Source organism: Apteryx mantelli, chromosome 10 (genome assembly GCF_036417845.1).
Source record: "Apteryx mantelli isolate bAptMan1 chromosome 10, bAptMan1.hap1, whole genome shotgun sequence".
NCBI lineage: Eukaryota > Metazoa > Chordata > Aves > Apterygiformes > Apterygidae > Apteryx > Apteryx mantelli.
This window is the reverse complement of record NC_089987.1, coordinates 9792901-9813175: the sequence shown is the minus strand read 5'-3', so window position 1 is coordinate 9813175 and position 20275 is coordinate 9792901. Positions and strand designations below refer to the sequence as shown.

At 36.0% G+C, this 20275-nt stretch overlaps 1 long non-coding RNA gene across 1 annotated transcript; it reads right to left on the bottom strand.

Annotated features, from left to right (window-relative positions):
• Positions 1–1383: 1383 nt before the first annotated feature.
• Positions 1384–19360, bottom strand: LOC106483369 (uncharacterized). The gene is made up of 4 exons (XR_001292366.2): positions 19249–19360; positions 16871–16970; positions 2356–2486; positions 1384–1455 (listed from the first exon to the last, which is right to left on the bottom strand). It is a non-coding gene; the product is annotated as an uncharacterized lncRNA (long non-coding RNA).
• Positions 19361–20275: the final 915 nt, after the last annotated feature.

The following is a 20275-nucleotide window of genomic DNA, read 5'->3' as shown; positions in this document are numbered from 1 at the left end:
ATTAATTAGTCTAATTTGCACTTTTGACTGGTATATTTATACCGTCATTTCTCATTCATGTTTTCCACTGTATGCTACAAGCAAAATTATGGCAAAGTTGGGCTCATGGGCACCCAATATTGCTGCTACGCTTTTGAAGTTAAAATCTGGGTAACTTTCAAACTTATGGGCAAGAGGTCAGGAAACTTTTTATCAGTGCTTCAGAAAAGATCAAGTGTTTTTCTTACCATTCGGGACAGTACATGGACATTTAATCAGGTCCTCTGACCACTAAATACTGTTTTGTAGCCTTTTGGGAGGTACTTATTCCTCCTTTGGAGGTCCCTTCTTTCCTCGTCCTTTAAATTGTCAGAGGATTGATCCATGCATTCAAGCTTCCCAATTAATTTTTTAAACAATAGATATAAAGTGCATCTACAGAATTTTTTACTCCAAATATATTACTTTAGGAAAAGACTATATGAAATACAGCATATTATTAATCAAGTATCGAAACCTTCAATCTTTCTTGCAATATTCCTTCTTATTTCAAATGAGCTTGATTAAATTCTGAACTCCGCAATTCATTTACTTATATGGAAATTTTCAAATATTCATCCCATTTATTATAAATAGCCTAGGTATATTTGAAAATATCAGCACTCATTTTTAAAAGCTGTCTTTTATAGGATTTGGCTTGCATGGCTCTCAAAAGCTATCTGTAAATTTCTTAAATCAAAGTTTTTCACAATGATAAATGCTCTTACCACAAGCATCATCCATTTGAAATAGGTGTTTAGCTCTTTCTGAGAAGAAAGATGTGCTCTGAGTTGGACCTGCAAAAACAGTGAACCAAAAGTCACTTGTCACTTTTGCAAAGCTTGGCTAATATTTGTTTAAATTAAATTAACAGTAATTACTTTCATCTATCATACTTAAGTTGGCACTGTACAGGTACCTGCAAATAATTTTCTTTTTGTTTTCATGAGAGCTAGAGAAAATTAATCCTAATTATTTTAAATGGGACTGTGCTGACTGTTTAATGTGCTGGTACTTCAGCAAAACACCTACTCAACATATTGCACATAAAACAAGTGCACTCTTCATGGGGCCAGCACTGCAGTATTTGGAGAGAAAGGCAGATCAGTGCGCAGGGGTACAACCAGCAAACTTCTCTACATTCAGAGGATGTAGAAAAGGGATCAAGGCAGTGGGTGTGCCTGATAGCCAGCATTAACTTCAACAGTTTTGACAATTTTCTACACTGTAAGGAAGATGTCACCAGACATCAATTTACTACATACGGCAAATGGGAAAAAAACCTGATTGAGACCCAATCTACAATAAAGTTAATATATTACCAATAATGAGTTTGTTTAGAAAATATTTTGAATATTACCTCACAATATGATGCACACTCCTCTCTTCAAAATCAGCTCTCTTCAAATTGTCTCCAAAAAGACTCCAACTTATCTCCTAAAAATAAGAATCATTATATAATTTTTGCACAACCTTTTAAGGTCACCAAGTAACAATCCTATTAACATAATAATCCTATTAATATAACTAGCAATGGATGACTTCTTTAACTGTGACCTTCTAGCATTGCTTTCTAGATACAACATGATTCATAGAGAAACAGTGAATGCAGTCTGAATGGAAAATACGGTGTTGTAAGTATGCCCACATAGGGGATTAAGCAGACAGTGGAACTGTAGCCCTTTCTAGGGTCACTCTCATTTTAACAGGAAGCACTGCCTACATGTAGAGAGGTAATAAAAATGCATTCTTCACCTGTTATCAGATCCTCACATGTATTTTTAAATTGTATTAATGATGGTACATACTACCTAGAAATTGCTGATAAATTTGTCCTACTACATGCTTGATGTTGCTTGCCAGTCCACTCTTGAGAATTACAAATCCCACACCCATAATCTGCTTTCATCATTTAAAAAAGCTGATTTGCTTTACATTTTGTAAGTGCTGATGATGGCACTAGGTAGTTAGATCAGCTCTTACCTGACTATGCTGTTTTTCTTTCTCCTTAAGTTGCATAACATCCTAATAATTTTTTCTTTCCTGCTTAAAACAGATGATACAAATAAAGGAAGTCCATGAATGCATGCATTCAAAGAACTTGTATTTTATTATTTGCCTTATAGACATTCTTATTAATGTCATTACACAAATTGTGACATTCTCATTAGTTTTCTCCAACTCTAATATACAATTAATTGCCTTTTTATAAATCTGTAATTTGCTCTTATTAACTCCAGTAAGCATTGCATCTTTCAACTGACATTTCCATATACTTTGTAGAGTGGCTGGAATGGAAATCATATGCAAAGTAATAATCCCATATGGGAAGCGTACCACAGCCAGGTGGACTGCTTTCAGGATCACCCACGTTCTCTTGCTGATAGCTTCTATTGTGCCTGACAACAGTCACTTCAAAACAACCATTCTTGCTTTTAATTACAATTGAACTGTCCTGCATATCCTCTCTGCAGAAAGACAAAAAATTCACATAGGTTTGCTTAGACTGATGCTTATGAAGTGGCACAGAAATAGACAGGTAGGTGGTTATTTTCCTTTGACTTACAAAGTATCCAGGACATGAAAGTACAAAACAGAACACAGCTTCCTTTGAAATGAATAAAACATAAAATTATTCCTCCATCTACGCTAGCAAAGAATATTCAGCTGAAAGCAAAGGAATGGACCTTTTCTGACAATAAGAACGCAGTAATGTTTCCCTATGAAATCGTGAAAGCCCTGGAATGCTCAGCAAACCTAGATTCCTCAGCTGTCTGAATATTTTGACACTTTAAAAGGAGGAGATTAGCCATTACAAGATACACCAAGAAGAACACAAGTTTGTTCTGTTCTCACAGATGGTGGTGTTGGCATAACTCAAATGAGTTATTTAAAACCTTTCTGACATTTGGGAAACCCAAATTTCTACAATAACACACTACAGAAATTACTCTGTATTTCCACATGAATATGTCACACCTGAAGAAGTCTCTTTATCTTATAACTTATCTATTATTGACCAGGCTTCTCCTGACAAAACCTTTTTAATTGGTAGAAGAAGAAGAACTACCACTTTGAGAACATTTGGTATCTTTTCACATATACATTACTGCATTTAATGTATATTAATTTTTATCAGCATGTTAAGGAGTTTGATTGAGAATCTCATGTATGTGTGTGTAGAGAATGAGAGAGAGAGAAAAGTGAACAGATGTCCAACAATAAACTGCTGTGATATGTAAAAAACAAATATTAATTAAATAGTTTAAGAAGTTTAGATTAAAAACAGTAAGTTAAACACTAAATATTATAGTTGGCCTCATGTTTTCCTGGCATTTTATTTCTGTGGATAGCTAACACTGAAACTGAAAGAGGTTTTAGTATCTCCTTCACATCAAGGAATTCCCAATTGGAAAGTTCCACCTTGAAACCAACTTATAAAAATCAGTTCTACCATAAACAACTAAATGCATCAGCAAGTCCTTTTTTTTGACTGCTTTCAAATTAAGACTTCTGCTTTTTTTTGTTAAGAAATGTAATTAGCTGTGACTTTCTTCAGTAAAACCTGTGAACAAAAGCAGAGCTGAAACTATCATCTCATCTGAAATCTCTTGACTGTGGAATGGCCTACAGAAGACAAAAAGAATTCAAACATCATCACTTCCATAGAGAATATATTTTGATGCAACAAATACTGCAAAAGCAATATTTGTCTTAATTTCTTACTATTTTTGGACAATACCACTAAATGCAAAGCCTTGCCATACAGAACTGTAGGCCTACCTTCACTCCTCTTTACCTTATATGAGCAGCTGTCCTTGAGGGACAGCATCTCCCATCGTATAACATGAATCTTCTTAGATCTTAATTCTTAGGTGCATCAGAACCACTACTCCCATTAGGAAAGGGCCACAGAGATAGGCAGTGTAATGCCGAACACTTTAAAAGTAATTGAAATAAACAAACTAAAACAAGGCAGTACAGTTCGAGGATTACTTAAATGTTTCCTTCTCATAAAAAAATACAAAAATGAAGCATTTCTGATTTTTCCTTCAGAATTTGTCTCCAGAAGAGTTTGAATCTTTTACATTTTATCCAAACTGTTAAATTTAACAATTCTATATACGATCCCTGAATACTTAGGCATGAGGAGCTACTTTTCAGTCCTTTGCATCAAATTACCACAGAGTAACTCTAACTATGCAATAGAGCAAAGATAGATGAGCAGCCTCTTGCCTGAGCTCAGGCACAATAAACGTACAGCAGTGATGCAGTAAACGTGACCACAGGCACAACAGCTCACACAACGAAATCATGTGAAAGCCTCTGAAAAGAGTGTAAGGCCAACCCTGTGCCCAGCTAACCCTTTCATTTTCAGAAAGCTCATCTTGAGTGCTAGGGTGATGTTTTGTATGATACAGAACAGGACCAAGACCACCGACTGCCTTCATATAAACCAACAAAAAACAGCTGGTAGACTGACCTATAAAAAGCAGGTGATCAGCCAGAATTCAGGCTAGGCTTATCACCCTTGCTGTAGAAAATGGACTTTGCAAACATAAATGACTCCATCAATTACCAGTTCTTATGAACCCCCATTTTATTTTATGCTGATATTTATTGGTAGGTCAAATCAATCACAGAGTGGGGACAAGATGTCAGAAGTTGGCATCTTGTTTCCACTGTATTCTGGAAGTCTGAATTTCCGTGTCATTATGTAGTCTGGAAGGTATGAATCTGGAGCTTATATATGCAAAAATTATAAAAGTCACAGAAGTTGTAAAGTAATTTTTTGTACAAGTTCACCATCCCCTTTCCTAGTATATGTGTTACACATAGAACATATTAAATAAAGGAGTAAAGACTAATCAATTTCTAACATTTGAAAGACAATTGTGTTACTTCTAAGCACAGAACAGCAAAGCACAGCACCAATATAAAGGGAAGACTCAAGATAATGTGAGATATTAAACTTACAAGATATTTTTCTCTAAAATATGCTCTTAAGCATTCTCAGATCTCTAATAAAATAATTCCTCTCATCTTCAAAATGTTAACATATCCCACACAAAGTTCATTGGTGAAACAAATTTGCTAAGTTTTCTTCCTCTCTTTCTCACTTTATCATGTGCCACTTCAGTCTTACTAAGAGAAAAAGCAGTACTGTCCAATATCTTTAGCACAGTTAGAATTACTTAAAGTCAGGTCTCATGCTGCTCATGTTTTCTTTATGCCTTTTTATAACCATCTGCTATTTGTACTGTTTTGTGCTATATTTTCCTCTGTTAATTAGAAACAGTGACAGTCAGGTTGTTGTTAATTAGAAACAGCGACAGTAAGGTGGTATCTTTCTTGCATCACTGGAATGCCTTACAGACTTTTGTGGTACATCTCTCTTCCAAACTGTCCAAGAAACACTAAATAATATTATTCCTTTTCACCTGATTGTCAATGCAGATGTGAAGAGATCTACATTAATGTGCTCTTAAAATCAGGTAGCATGTCATTTTTCTTCAGTGTTTTGGTAAAGAAATGGAAAAAAAGTGGATCTTGGATATCTATAAGAATAGGTACTACTAAGTTTGCAGCAGCATAGAAAGTTGCAGTTTTCACACCCTGTCCTGATCTGCTAGACCTATAGGACTTTGTCTGTGTTCTGTTTTCCCCCCCTTTTTTTTTTAAAAAAAAGGGTTTTCTCTATTCAATTCAGTTAATATATTCTAATTAAACTTTTTTTTGGGGGGGGGGAATTAAGAGATCTTTTTGTCTTCTTTAGAGCTCACTGTGGCAGAAGATCAAGTCATAACCAACCCAAAGCTCTTGCTGACTCAGGGTCCCATCACAAACAACTTGTCCAAATTCTGTTAAGTTACACAGGGTAATCATAGTTTAATCAATAGGTTACTATGGATTTCAACCATGTAACCATGAATAATATTTTGACCCTGACTTTACCATGCTGACACTAGAAGCTTTATATAGATCAGATTCTTCAAGTATTTACGCATTCCAGTCATTTAATGACATCAGACCTATTTATATTACAGCTGCTGAATGTGGCCACAATAAATTGTAGTCTTGGAAATAAAAGCCATTCCTGCCTTGAATCCTTTGAGTAACTCGGTTATAGAAGAGTTCCAGCAGAGCAGAAGGAGCTCCAGGGCTGAAGGGAGCATGATGGAGATGTCCCTGAGTGAGTGGAGAAAAAAAATCAGCAAGTTCACATGGCACTGCACAGAGCTGTGCAGTCTTTCTTAGCTTGCTTAGGTCTAGGAAGAAGTATAGATGTGTTTGAATTAATATGCATTGCCTTTTGGTATGTTTCTCAGCAGAATGCAGTATCTTACAGCTGTAACTGCCCTGCTTGCACGTGTGAGCTGCTCTCTGTACCGACAGCCCTGGAACATCTGCGCTGCAGCCCCCATGCTCCCAGATCCGGAGCCAACACAGACACAATGTCTGCTTAGCATTGTCTTCACTGTTTCTTCCATATACATTTTGTCTTGAACTTCTGTTACATGCTTCAGGCTCAAAAGTAAACAGATATTCAAAATAATTCCACTTAAAAGTTGACAAGTTCACCTCTTTCCCCTGCAACTTGTGCCACTGATTCGTTCACTTTGCAAGTCAGCACAGAGTGATTTGAGCCATTGCAGTTTTGGACTAGTGCTGTAACAGCTGGCTCATTCTTTGTCTGCAAGGCAGTACCATAATTGTTAATTATCCAGTTTAGAACTAGATTTTCACTTTGACTTTGTTTCCATAGGACGGACCACATCCTATATGTATTTTTAATTCCAGCACAATTTCATATAGTTCTGCCTTATTAAGAAATAGATGTTCAGTCCAAAATGATGCTCATTTAACTTCCATTGATTTCAACCCTTATCTGTGTAATGGACAGTTCAGAAAGTCTCAGTTCACTTTAGTAGGGACTATTAAGAAGGACAAATAGCAATTCAGCTAATTTTTTTCCTTGACTGCCAGTTGCCAACTGCAGGTTCTACAGATTTTTTTCCCTGCAGCATGTAGTAGGAAGTGCACATAAACAATCAGCTTTGAGTAGGCTGAGAAATTTTGCCATCTGGCAAATAACTCAGCCACTACCATTCTCAGTTGGATTTCACTACATAAAGATACAGAATTCCAAAACCAGTAATTCATCCCTTAGAATTAACTGTCCTCAGGAAAACTGCTTTAAATTATTTTTCCCATAAGTAAATTACAAACATTTTGCACAGAAATCAATATCTGAATATGGGTGTACAAACACATTCATCTTAGCACATCTCTGAAAATAAACAGAGATATTATTTGGGCAAGTGAAAGATGTCACCAGGTTTCCTCCAACTGAACAAGGACATTAAGAAAGCCTCGGTGACTCAAGGGACATCTGGCGCAGCACTACTGGCTGCCCGTCAGAACAGGGGTGACTTGACGGGTTGAACAGAAGCGGGGCTAAAAAGAAGGAGCTACCCCAGGTACCGCGTTACTGAACTCAGCACTGTAACACCTGCTGGTTGCAGGGCCAGAGCACAGGTCTGGTTTATGAGAACTACAAGGTGGTGAGATAAACGAGAAAAAGAGCGCTATGCTAAGCAATTGGAGGCAACATGGTTTTTATACTTCTGCATATATTATGTTAAATATACACCAATAATTTTATAACACACTAAGACATACATTTGCTTTTGTTCAGTTTAAAAAGATACAGCCAAAATCACAACGCAAACCGAGCACAGAAAAGTGTCAGTGACATTGCTATTTCTAATGTAGACTGATTTGTTTTGATAGAAAACTGTTTACCCTGGCTGGATAATATTCTTTATGGCCATGTTCGAACTAAAGCCACTAATTTAAAGTGACATAACATTAAGGTCTAATTCAAAGTGCTGCCATTAAAGAGCAGAGCTGGACAATCTGAAAAAAGATTGTTTGACAGAGGTTTACTGATGAGTGACCCTACCTCAGCTCATTTAGGAAAGAAAATTGATCTAGTTTAAAAACTAAATTGACTTTCATGGCTCTGTATGATACAAAGAAAAGAAACTGTGTGGTTAATGCTCTGTGTACTGTGTATACCAGTTTAACCATGAAACTAAGCATATTTGGAAATACTTTTTTCATTATTATTACTATTCATCCTGTTGGATTTGTGTGGTCTCAACCTTTCATAGTTTCCCTCTTCCCCTGTTGATTGTGATCCCTGCATTTTCTGCTAAGAACAGAATTGTGTCCAAAGAATCCATATGCCCGTTCTCATTTACAAATTACTACCTTTTCCTTCAAACTGCTTTAAGCTAATCAAATATTTACTAAATTAGTAAAGATTATTGACCATATAGTTGACTTGTATATGATTTTAAAACACATGAAAACTGATGGATTACATTTCACAGAGATTTCCAATTAAATAGAAAAACTGTTTAAAAATAATCCATGAAGGTTGCTGGAACCCAGCAGTGAAATTTGAAGAGTAGATCATGACTGACAGTGTCCTAAAGCTAGAGGAGATCCCAGAACAAAATTCTATACTCATCAATGTCCACAAGTCCAATATTGACACATCCCTGGAATTTCAAAATTTGATCTTTGTGGGTTCCTTTGGTTGCTCTGATGGATCAACTCAAATATCCTCAATTTAAACTACCAGGTTTTGAAAAAACTAGATCAAGGTGTTGCACCTTGAATTCTTCTCTCTGATGGTACCTTTTCAGTTTTGGGATAGCATGTGGTCAGAGCAGACAACAGACCCTATGAACAATAATAAATTCCATATTAGCCTTTTTTCCCCTACTCACCCACTTTTCATCTGTCCATAATCTTTCTAGATCTCCTGACTCCAAACTGTCATAGATATTTGTGCCTTAGCTAGCATAAAATCTCCCCTTTCTATACTTTTCCCCATCTGATGCAATTACAGAAAAATTATTGAACTATAACACAGAAAAAATAAATCAGATACAACCAGAAAGACATATGAAACTGTAGATTAGCTCTGATTAAACAGAGGCATGACACATGGTTTACAAAAGACAGTCACAGAGTAATATGAAAGCGTCTGATCTAAAATTTGATAAATCATCAACTGTCAGGCCTTTGTGAATGAAAGTTTTATGAGATGGGACTCCCTCATTGTTCTTCTTATCTGTGTCTTGACCCATTGTTAAAGGAGCAAACAATCCCCCTTTGCAGCCCTGAGTGGCATCATACACAACACAAAGTACCATAATCTGGAGATAAAAATCTATATTCAGGCATCTTCCTGTCGGAATAACAGCAGCTGCAATATTTAACTACTCTGCATTCCATGCCAGTAGCTTTTTCTTAGGTTTTCAACAGCTCTGAGGCTCATCTTAATAGTCTCCATGTAAGTGTCTCGTAACATCCCGAAAAAATGTTACAATTCTTTGAAAAATGGCATATTGCTTATGAAAAATAAGATCGACAGTAAAAACAAATAAATAAATATAGGTGTGTAATAGCAAGATCATCCAATAGCCACCAATCCTGTATAGAATGGCTGCTTTATAGACATTTTATAGACTAGTTGCACTCACCTTTAAGGGTTTTCTTCAGATTCATTCTTTGATGAATAATGAATCAGGTACAATTAGAATCTTTCTTGTAGAGTTCAAAAAGTTGCTGATATCTACCTTTTAACTCTCCTTCACAGCTGCATATTATAAGGCTTTAGGTGCCAATATAATTTGTCTTTTTTTCACCTGCATCTATCAAATATTTCATAAGATGTGTTTTCTATGCCAAACTATAGCCATTTGATAAACTGCAAACTCATTAAGAAACATGATAAAACATGAATGAAGTATTTGAGTATCCTGCATACTTAGAATATACGATATTAAATGCACATTAAAATATTTCAAATACTAATTTGTTTAAGAGAGAGGCCATTAAAAAAGACAGAATAAAAAAATATAAAGCAGTTATCCATGTGCTTCTATACATATCTTCTTCTGTGCATCACTTAGGTTATGCAAACTGATAAGTATTTTCGTTTCAGGTTTATTTTCTTCAGACTGTATTTTTACCCAAAATACCAACATTCAAAATAATTACAGTCCTCCTCAAAATTGCTCTACACACAACTTTTACTTATATACTAGAGAGAAGCATTCATTAGTTCCCAGACCAGGTCTTTTCTCCAAAATTTGTCTCAATCTTTCCAATAAAAGCACAGTGCTTTTCAATTTTGAGAGGGCTTAACACAAGCAATAGGTCCCGCCTTCCTCTTTTATATACAATATCCAAATTCCTTCAAAGAAATGTGCAAATATAGGAGGTTAAAAAAAAAATTTCAAACCGAGATGAATTCTACTGACATGAAAATGTTTGTTGGTTTCAAGTTGTTAAAAGAGACAGTAGTTATTCAGAACAGCAGTAACAAAAATCTGAAAGAAACAGAGTAGGCATAAAAGCAATGATGGCACTTGACAGCGAGGCAGGAGTGGAATATATCCCATATTCACTGGCCTTACTCACTGCCATGGCTAATACAGCCATGTAGCATTATTGTTACAGTTTTTCAGGGCTGGGTATCCATGGCAGAAAATGCATTATCAATGATGATCATATTGTCACCATTTTTGATATATCTGCTTCCTACTAAGAACAGCTATAAGAGAAATATACAAAAATATTCATCTGCCAGGAAAAAAAGTATGAAGTTTTCTGAAGACAATCCAAAGCACAGAAAGCTCGTACAGCATGTGTAATAACAGCGGAATTCAGCACAAGTGAGGACCAAATGACTGTCAAAATTATTATTTTGTGCTTTTCATTGAGCTCTTATTGTGCTTTCAATAGGTTGGTTTTTCACATTCTGGCAATCAACGGGAAGCAAATGCTAAATAGCATCCACAACTCTGAACTTCCTCCATATATTTCTTAGATGCCCCTAATAAGTAAGTGAGCGGCATTGCCTGCCTTTGATTTAGATACTAACACCCAGAACCCTAGAACAACAAAATCTTTCAAAGCAAGTTGCCAGAATATTATTTACAGGTATTTGAACATGTCTGAGAAGCCACTGTAATTCCAATACTGTTGACCATCGACGAGGTGCTTCTAAGGGGTGTGATGCCTCCTCCTTCAAGCCAAACATCAGTTGCAGATTATTACATATCAGGTGGACTACAAACAACTATTCTCCTGTCAGCAGGTGTAGCTGTACCATGGTACTACCTGTTTCTGAAGAGCTCTGGAGCCCTGTTCCTTTCCAAACGCACTGCTCTACCACTGTGAAACTTATTTGGACCTCGCATATTTTAAAATATTTATATTCATGCATGTCTTCACAAAGTTTCCCTTTTCTTTGACTAATACGCACCTATCTTCTCCTACTTACCAACAAATAAACAGACAAAAAAGGTAGGCTAATAAGGCCCATTCCATCATAAATTGAAGATAAGACACTTCTCAAGTGGTCATATTTCCAAATGTGTAGAGATTCCTAAACAGAGAGTCAAAGAAAAAGCCAGGACATGTTCATAAATTACACAGACCACTGAGATTCAGCAATTACAATTAGGACATCCCAAGATATTTCCACGCAAGAATTAAGGTTCTGAAAATGAAATTCAAATTAACAAAGTGCAGTTAAATATAAATGTGTTGTACTCTTTCCTAATCAGTTTATGATAGTTTACAAATGCATGGATAGCTTGAATTCTGATTATGCCATTGCAACATTTTATACGAAATGAAGTTTATAGCCTGACAGGTACACATCAGTTAGACGAAAAGGTCAATAAATTTGTCATTTGAACTTAATGAAGAATAACCAATGAAAATTCAACAAATTATGCATGGGTTATTACTGAGAGGTGAGGACTGTTCTGAGTAAAAATGCAATTAAACACATATTCATCACTGTTACCCAATACATATACTGACCTCCCAAGAAAGCAGTATAACTTTTAAATCACCAGTTGTAATGATAATAGCATTTTTATACATCTGCCTTTGCTCCATAAGTTCCTTTTCATACAGGATGAGTCTCTAGATACTAAATGCCAATCAGAATTCATCATCTATAGATCTCTTTGGTTTTATTTTTTCCCCAGTTGGCCTAGTGGTGACAAGAAACCATGATCAACACTTCATGAATCCCAAAGGACTGGGAACAGATGAGTTTGCAGCAAGTATAAATTGATAATTAACTCCCTCCAAATTCCCCAATTCATTCAGAGCAGTGAACCCTTGCAGTGTTAAATATCTTAACTTTCTATACTCAATTTCTCTCTTGACAATCTTGGAGGAGTTTATTGCAAACAAGGGATGTGATTAACTAATGCCTCAAAGAATATTGAGACTATCAGCAACAGCAATTCTGAGGAAACCAGCTAAATTAGTGTTTAGGTTACTACTTGGTCGCCTAATCACTTACTCTAATGGAAAAGACTGGACAACGTTATAGCATATGCAGTTAATTCTCAGTGGCATGCTTTTCTTTTGCACCATTGCCTGCTTATTTAGCTGTTAGCAAATAGAAGAGAAACATACAGCATGGAGAAAAATATCATATCCCCAATAAAAAGGAGAATTTTATTCTAGGTTTTCCCTGGAGCCAAAGGCTGAGAGCCCTGATTCAGTCTGTTTAAAAGCGAATGACCATGGAAAAAAAAGTTTTATATCCATGCAAGTACTCGATTAAAGTTCATATTCATTTCTAGATTGTTCAAATGAGAAATACACTAAACTTAATTCTGAACATACTAGGTAGTAAGTAGATTATTTTGACTATGTAGTAATATTAAAAGATGATGTCTAGAAACTTGCACAGCAGAAAATGACAAAATCTGCTAGTTATTGATGCATTGCACACTTATGCTATGACAACATATTCATCTACTAAGACAAGTGAGTTGACTTTCAGAAAATTGTAATGAAGATCACCGCCAGTTAAGCATGACCTTTGAAAGAAGGTATTTGGCCTTTAATCTTCAAGACTATATGTTGAAAGGTAATTAAGGGAAAAAAAAGACTAAAAGAGTGACACTAACATGACAGCTATTGAAGATGTAAATAAACATTTACCTCTGACAGTTGAAATATAAAGTTTAACATTTGAAGACTTATTAACAATGAGAAGTAAAAGGTCTGACTATGTATCCTCTAAATTGCATCACTGTAATATCAGAAGAAAAAACCCACTATCTCATAACAAGCTTTTAAAGTCAACTTAGTAATTTGGAGAATATGCATTTACCCATATGGAAGCACAACAGCAGAATTGTTAATCCATGGACCTTGGGATGAAAGATCACAAATGTTTCCAAAAAGGCCATGAACTATTTTTGTAGATATAAGTAGAAAAATTGGTAGGTGAAAACCAAGTTAATGGAGGTAACGGTCTTTCTAGAGAAGAACAATATCTGCTATTAAAGGAGACTGCCGATACCTTTTCTAGATTAGCATTCTGGAGTTTTCACTCTTCATTTACTGACTGGCTGGTTGTGCTTAAGGTGATAATTCTGTTCAAGAAAGCACTTGTAGCCTGAGAATCGCCTATTGGAAAGCAAGCAGTGGAAATTCTCTTTTCACAAAAGTCAAGGGAAGTTTGCCATGGACAACATCAAAACTATCAAACCCTTTATGAAGTCTACCTGATTTTCATGAGAATTTAAGAGATCAATTGCATTTTGTTCCTTTACTACTGTCAAGTAAGTTGGAATTACAGTCTGAAGTCATCAGTGCAAATCCCAGCCTTTGGTATAGCTTCCACACTAAGCTATAGCTTTGAATTCAGTAATTTGCTTTAGGAGAAGTTTTGGATTTTACTTTAATATAACATTCAAATTAGTTTATCATTAAGTACTTTCCCGCTCATGTTGCCTTTCTAAATAGTATTCCCAGATACTATGGTTCTTCAGAAGCTCTGATCAATAATCTCATATCTATAAGCAAATGCAAAGGTTGGCAGAAAAGAGCTGAATGAAATATGATTCATTGCATGCAGATGTTCAGAGAGAAACACCAATTTAAAACAAAATTGGGGGCTAGAGAAAGTGTAGTAGTTATTAGACCAGATTGTGATGTGCTACACCAAAGAAAAAGAGATGAGAATCTGACCACGCGCATTCATTATCCCTCCCAGCACTGAGGCAGGCAAAATGCCACTGTGAAATATGCAAAACAAACACAGGTGCAGGCTTTAATAAATAAAGGCAAATATAACTTTGATATGAACCAAATGATTCCCTGATATGTCTTGAGAGTTACAAACCTTTAGGTGATCATTCATGACGTGCTTATTTCTATCACTTTGTTCCATTTAATCTAGAAATACTTGTGCTTATCTTCCACTGCAGCTCATTTCAAAACCTTATATAAGGCTTTATTTATGTTTCCAAATATTATCATATAATATGATATTGCCACTATTGTTACTCAAAGAAGAAAAAGATTACAAAACAGATAGAGACATGCAACCAACCTGCATATTCCTGAAAGCCTGGACATAATCCTTAGGAAACAGAATAATGCTACAAATGCATTTCTGGCCTTCCAAAGTGAAATGGTTGGAAATTCTGAGATACACATATACACCAAGTGGCCATTTGTTTTTGGATCTGTTTGCTGTATTTTAATCAGTAACTTTTTTTTGCCAAAAAATAGATCAGCCATCACATCATGGATTTAGCCCTTTTGTAGCTGTATTTGTAAATTATCACTAACACAGATTCAAGTTTTAGTTCGATGTTTTTCAGTACATAGCTTCTGTGAAAGATACTCAACCTGAATCATTGCCAGACTAGTTGCCTCCAGTATACCCTGTACTGCAGTTTTTTAGTTCTAATCAGTATTCAACAACAACAGGAGATTTCCTGAGCTTTCTGACTAGATGGTCTGGTTGGGACTATAAAAAGTAAGTGATCCTTTATTCTTGTAAGCAGCAAGAATACACATTTTTGCACATGAAGAGTTTTGTTAACAAATTCAAGCAGCTTTACAGAATGAACTGACCCATTTTCAGAGTCATTTTTGGAGTCGCGCTGTTTTGTCACATCAAGGCAATCAGTAAAACCTTATCCCCGTTCCTGCATAGAAAGCTTTAAGGATACCAGCACAGCACACGTCTAGATCTTGTGACCCCGTTTGGCCAAAATCTAGGAGAGACCAAGCGGTCCGGGACAGACTGCAGCTCTGCTTGGAGAATGACAGATGTTTCACCGTGTGAGAGCAGTCATTTGGCAGAGGACATGAACTCACCCCACAGAGAAGCCCTCCATAGACAGCATTTTGAAAAGAGCTATCTCCAACAACTCCAAGAAATCTCTTAGAAAACAACAGAAAGCTTCATTTGCTCATTTTCTTAACACTTCTTCCCACAAACCATACACATAAGAATAGTAAGGTAGAAAGTGCTTTTATATTGATTGGTTTTTCCTCTTTATATTTGACAGCTGGAGTGTTAAAACAGAATTCTGAGTAAATTAAAGCAATAACAAAATTACACAGGGCAGCTGTTTCAGCTATTTCCACAGAGCAATGCTCTTTAGAAGAGCTAATGAATCTAATGGAATCTAACAGACATTGCCAAAGCAGCAATAAGTGATTTAAAATGTAGGGGAAGGTCTCATACAAACAGCCTCACCAGGCACTAAATGAAGTAACACAAAACTCTTGGGGCTTCTCACTTTTAACAAAAAAAATCAAATAGATCTCTGTTCATTTATTGCAGTGGTGCCCACAAGCTCTCTACAGTACAGGACCTGTCAGAATTTCTATTATACTTCTCATTATTGAAGTGTTTGTAACTTACCTAATTACAAATTTGCTCCAGGCTGTAGCTTGCATTCACTTACTGCCTGGTTAATCCTCATTTCCCATACCATCCAAATTTTGAAATCATTTTTTGTTTATCCTTTCTAAAGGAATGAGGACGAGAGATTTGTTCAGCTACTGAAGTTCTACTGCGCTCTTCTGTTTTGCTTTAAAATGTTGCTTATAAAAGCTGACATGTGGGAAGCACTGCACTGTAAATCATTCAAATGTGATAAATTGGTTTTCTTTGCTGGGGGAGGAGGTAATGATCCTCATCTAGCAGGCTTTGAGTTTGCAATTTAAGGAATAAGCCTGCAGTATGCTCTAGTTTCCTTAAGGGGGGTGAATGTTTTGTCTTAAAGCACACTGGCAGGCTATTTACATACTCCTGAACAGCTGAGAAAAATTCCCAGATTTCCCTGCACATATCATAATCTGAATAGTACTGATTTTATAAGGAATTAAAGGTCAAATTCATGGTGAGACTCTCAAGATCCAAAATGCACTTTGGAATTTCTCCCAAAGACCTTGTGCACATTGCCTTCACGGCATGTAGATCTCCGGCTCCTTCAAAGGGCTGCCAGAGCACTTTGAATGAATCTCCTGCAGGTGACTCTTGCAGAGAGATGAATAGTCCCCTTATCATCCTCGAAGGAGGCCACGGCTTAGTCTACTGGTGTGATACCATTCACACCAGTGAGGACTGAGAATAGTCAAATTAAAGGATATAAAATAAAAGCAGTCTGATTTAAAACGCCTACATGACCTCCTTTTCCTAAATGCCAGCTGATGTTCCCTAGGAATAGCTGGAGCTCCTAATAACCATTTCTGATGACTTTACTCAGCAGAACCCTTGCCCTTTCACTTTGGTGGGAAATAAGGGCCCTGAGCCTTTCACAAGGCATGCTTTGCCATTGCTAACACACCCGGCTTGCTGGACTGGAAGTCTCAAGAGTGCAAGCTTTCTAACAACAGTACAAGAGAGCTGATATTTTCACTAGTCCTCAAGTCTGAAAAATCACCCATTTTCTTTTAGATCAAGATTTCTCCTTCTGATTCCTACCTGAAATATGAAACAGCATTCTTTGCTTCAGTTATTGACACGTTTTTGTAACAGTCTTCAAAGTGAGGTGTTTCATATCATATGCAGGAAGGCCCAATGACTGGAAATATAAAAGATTAAATTTAAGGTAGCTTTTCCTTTTTAGTTTGAATTTTTATACAGCTGGATTTAACTCATAGTATTTACATTTCTTGGGCAGAATTTATAGTATTTAATTTAGACTGTTCAAGTACAAACTAACTGCATTTGAATACAAAATACAGTTGCATGCACTGCACTTTTATTACCTTTTTCATCAGAAAGACTCATCGTTGTATTTTTTTTACAAATTAGTTTCATTCATTTTTCAAAATAAAGCTGCTAACAAATTAGTTTCATTCATTTCTGAAATAAAGCTGCTACGGTGCTCAGATTGAGATATAAAACTACAAGTATTCTTGTAAGCTAGCATATACATAGCTAAGAACAACCTCCTTGATAGTTAAGATTAGACAATATGTATCTGAAAGGCAGATGTATTGCCCCATGGACTTTTGAATCATATTGGCAATGTTCACTATAATTAATAAATAATAATCTCAGCATATGCTACAAACTGTAGCCTGGAGCAAACACATGTAAAAGATAAGCTTAGTTACCATGTAAATAAAATAAAAATATGTACATGTCTTTAAGTAATTTTGTAAGCAAGGTTTAGAACTCTGATTAGTATCTAAACAGCTATACCCTGCAACATGCTAATCAGATGCCAATTACTTGCTAAAATAGTAACATTTATAATGTTAATTGAAACTGAACTTGCTATAATGATTTATTAATCCTAGTTTTCAAACTCTTTAATTATCTCACCCCCAGAAAGACCATATTCATGATTCAAGTGGTTCCATTAAATTAACCTCTCGGATGGGGATGCTGAGAGAATATATACTGAAGAACTGTGCAGTTTATAAAAAAATATACTTTTATCATAAAGCTAATCTGATACAGCATCTCAATTTCATTTCTCTTGAGAGGGAAGAAGTGAGTAAACACACTGTATATAGCATATTAATCTACAGGATATTCAAGTGTAATGTATTTCTGATTTCAATATTGTAGAAAAGTGATGTCCAGCTGTTTCTGGCAGGATGAAATCAGCTGGTCTTTTTAATTAGCTAGCTTTTATCTGGTCTTGATAAAATTATAAACTCTTGACTTTTTTAAAAATAGAATAGGAGATCAGCTAAACAAGAAAAGATTTTTTAGCATGTGCCAAGTAATCTCCGTCTTTAATAACGAAAAAATAAAACAGATTTTTTTGACTTCTCTATTATAACTTACTATATTCTGAGATGTCAGTATTAACACATAACTGCCATGTACCACAGTTACTCATGAATTAGATAAAAATAATAAACATAATATAAAACTGAAAAAATGACTTAAATTTTAATACTACTTTGAACTGTTTTCAGTTTGTTCTGAAATACAAATTTCAAATCTCTCTTTTTGAATCCAGTCCAAGAGAATTCAGGCAGGGGGAGGGGGATTCTCTGCATTTCCACATTAGAAATACCAGTCTTTGACTCACTCCTATCTATTTTTTAGTTATTTTATGCTGAAACTATCATCTATTTTTACTGAAATTTTCCAGTCATGCAAACTGGAGGTTGCTCTCTCCCAGCACAAGACTCAGCACATTGGCAGCTGCTTTTACTTGTGTCAGCTGCTGAAAGTTGGGCCCAAAGGGGACTGTATAGGAGCCACAGATCAATGAATTGGTGAGACAGTCTGGTCTCCCTGAATTTCTTGGCTTTTCCCCGTCATTTCCCCTGATGCCAGTAACAGATATCTGAGCCAATATACTGGTTCTGCATCTCTGGAAAAACCTCCATATTATGGAGAAACCCTCCTGAGACCACCTCATTAGCAATGCTGCACAGACCGGCCACAGCAAAATCCAGGGCAAACATACTAAACAAATGCATCCTCTTGTGTAGCAGAAAGCTCAAAATATCTCATTCCATCTCACTGCAACATTCCCCCACTTAAAATTCAGGGACTAAGTTCAGCACATGCAATGCAAACAACCTCAACAGAGTTAACACCACAAGTTGCCTGGCTCCTTGTATCTGTGTATCCGCCTCCCTCCCCCAATTAATTTGCCTCTATTGAAAGCCAAGTCTTTTTTGCTTTAAGCTCTGATGAAAACCTAATGGGCCCTCTATTAACTTCAATGGGCTTTAGATGTGTCTCTTAATGAGAAGGGCTCTGTAAAATTTGCACAACTGACAGCTTCCTGCTTATCAAGTATATTTTCTTAGTAACTACCCAGTGAAGTATAAAACGTTAACAACTGGTTAAAAATGATATAAGCCCTTGCAAGAAACAACACTTACAGTACAAGCTTACTAATAAACTGGCAGTGCTTTTCCACTGTGCAGTTAGTCATGCCCCTGGTTGTGACCAATTAGAGAATTGTCCATTGGGATCATCCAGAAGGTGCCATCAATGGTGGTATTAGTTTCTGGAGAGAGAGATATAATGACATTGCTACAGCACCTTTTATGGAAAGATCTGGAAGAGCATTGCAGATCTTATAAACTTTATAAGAAGATGTCAGAAGCAGCCAATCACCCCCCAAAAGACTCTCCCATGGATGTTAGTGGAAGCTACTGGGTGCTGAGAACCACTAAAATGCTCTTGTTAGAGGGACAAAATAAGAGCCAGTGAGCAGTGAACTCATTTAAGCATCTAACCCTAATTAGTTAAGGCTGAACCTTCTACTGCACATCTGCTATAGCAAAATCATAATCCCTAGTTTATCAATGAACAAATGAAACACAAAGGAGCAGCAGCTTCTTCAAGCTTACTGATTAATACTGGGATATATAATGAATAAGCTGGATTCCTACTCTCCTGTCCAGTAGACCATACTTAATGATGGCACGACTTTCTCAAAGAATAGCAAAGCAGCAAAAAGTGGGATTCTGCTTTGTTTTCTTTATTTACATTTTTCTTACTAAGCTACAAGTGATGTGCAAGCTTCACAATTCAGTTTCACCCAGATATAAATGACCAGAAAAACAAAGAATTTAAATTAGTTGTGATAGCCTTAAGCCATTTAAAACAACTGCCATTATATACAGATAATGCTCTTGAAGGAGGTGTACAGCTAGGAAATGTCATTTTTAATTCAGGAAGGTTACTGATAAAATCAAACTTTTTCACCCAATTTTGCCAGTGACCCACAACAAAGAGCTTGCTATTCTGAAGAGCAGATTCAATTTTAAGAATTGAACCAGGCTCAAATGAATAATTATAAGATTATTTCTGTTTTACTGCTTGAATATTTCTTCATACATAAATCTAAATTTCTCTAAAAAGCATGACTATCATATCATTCCCCCTAAATATGTTCATATT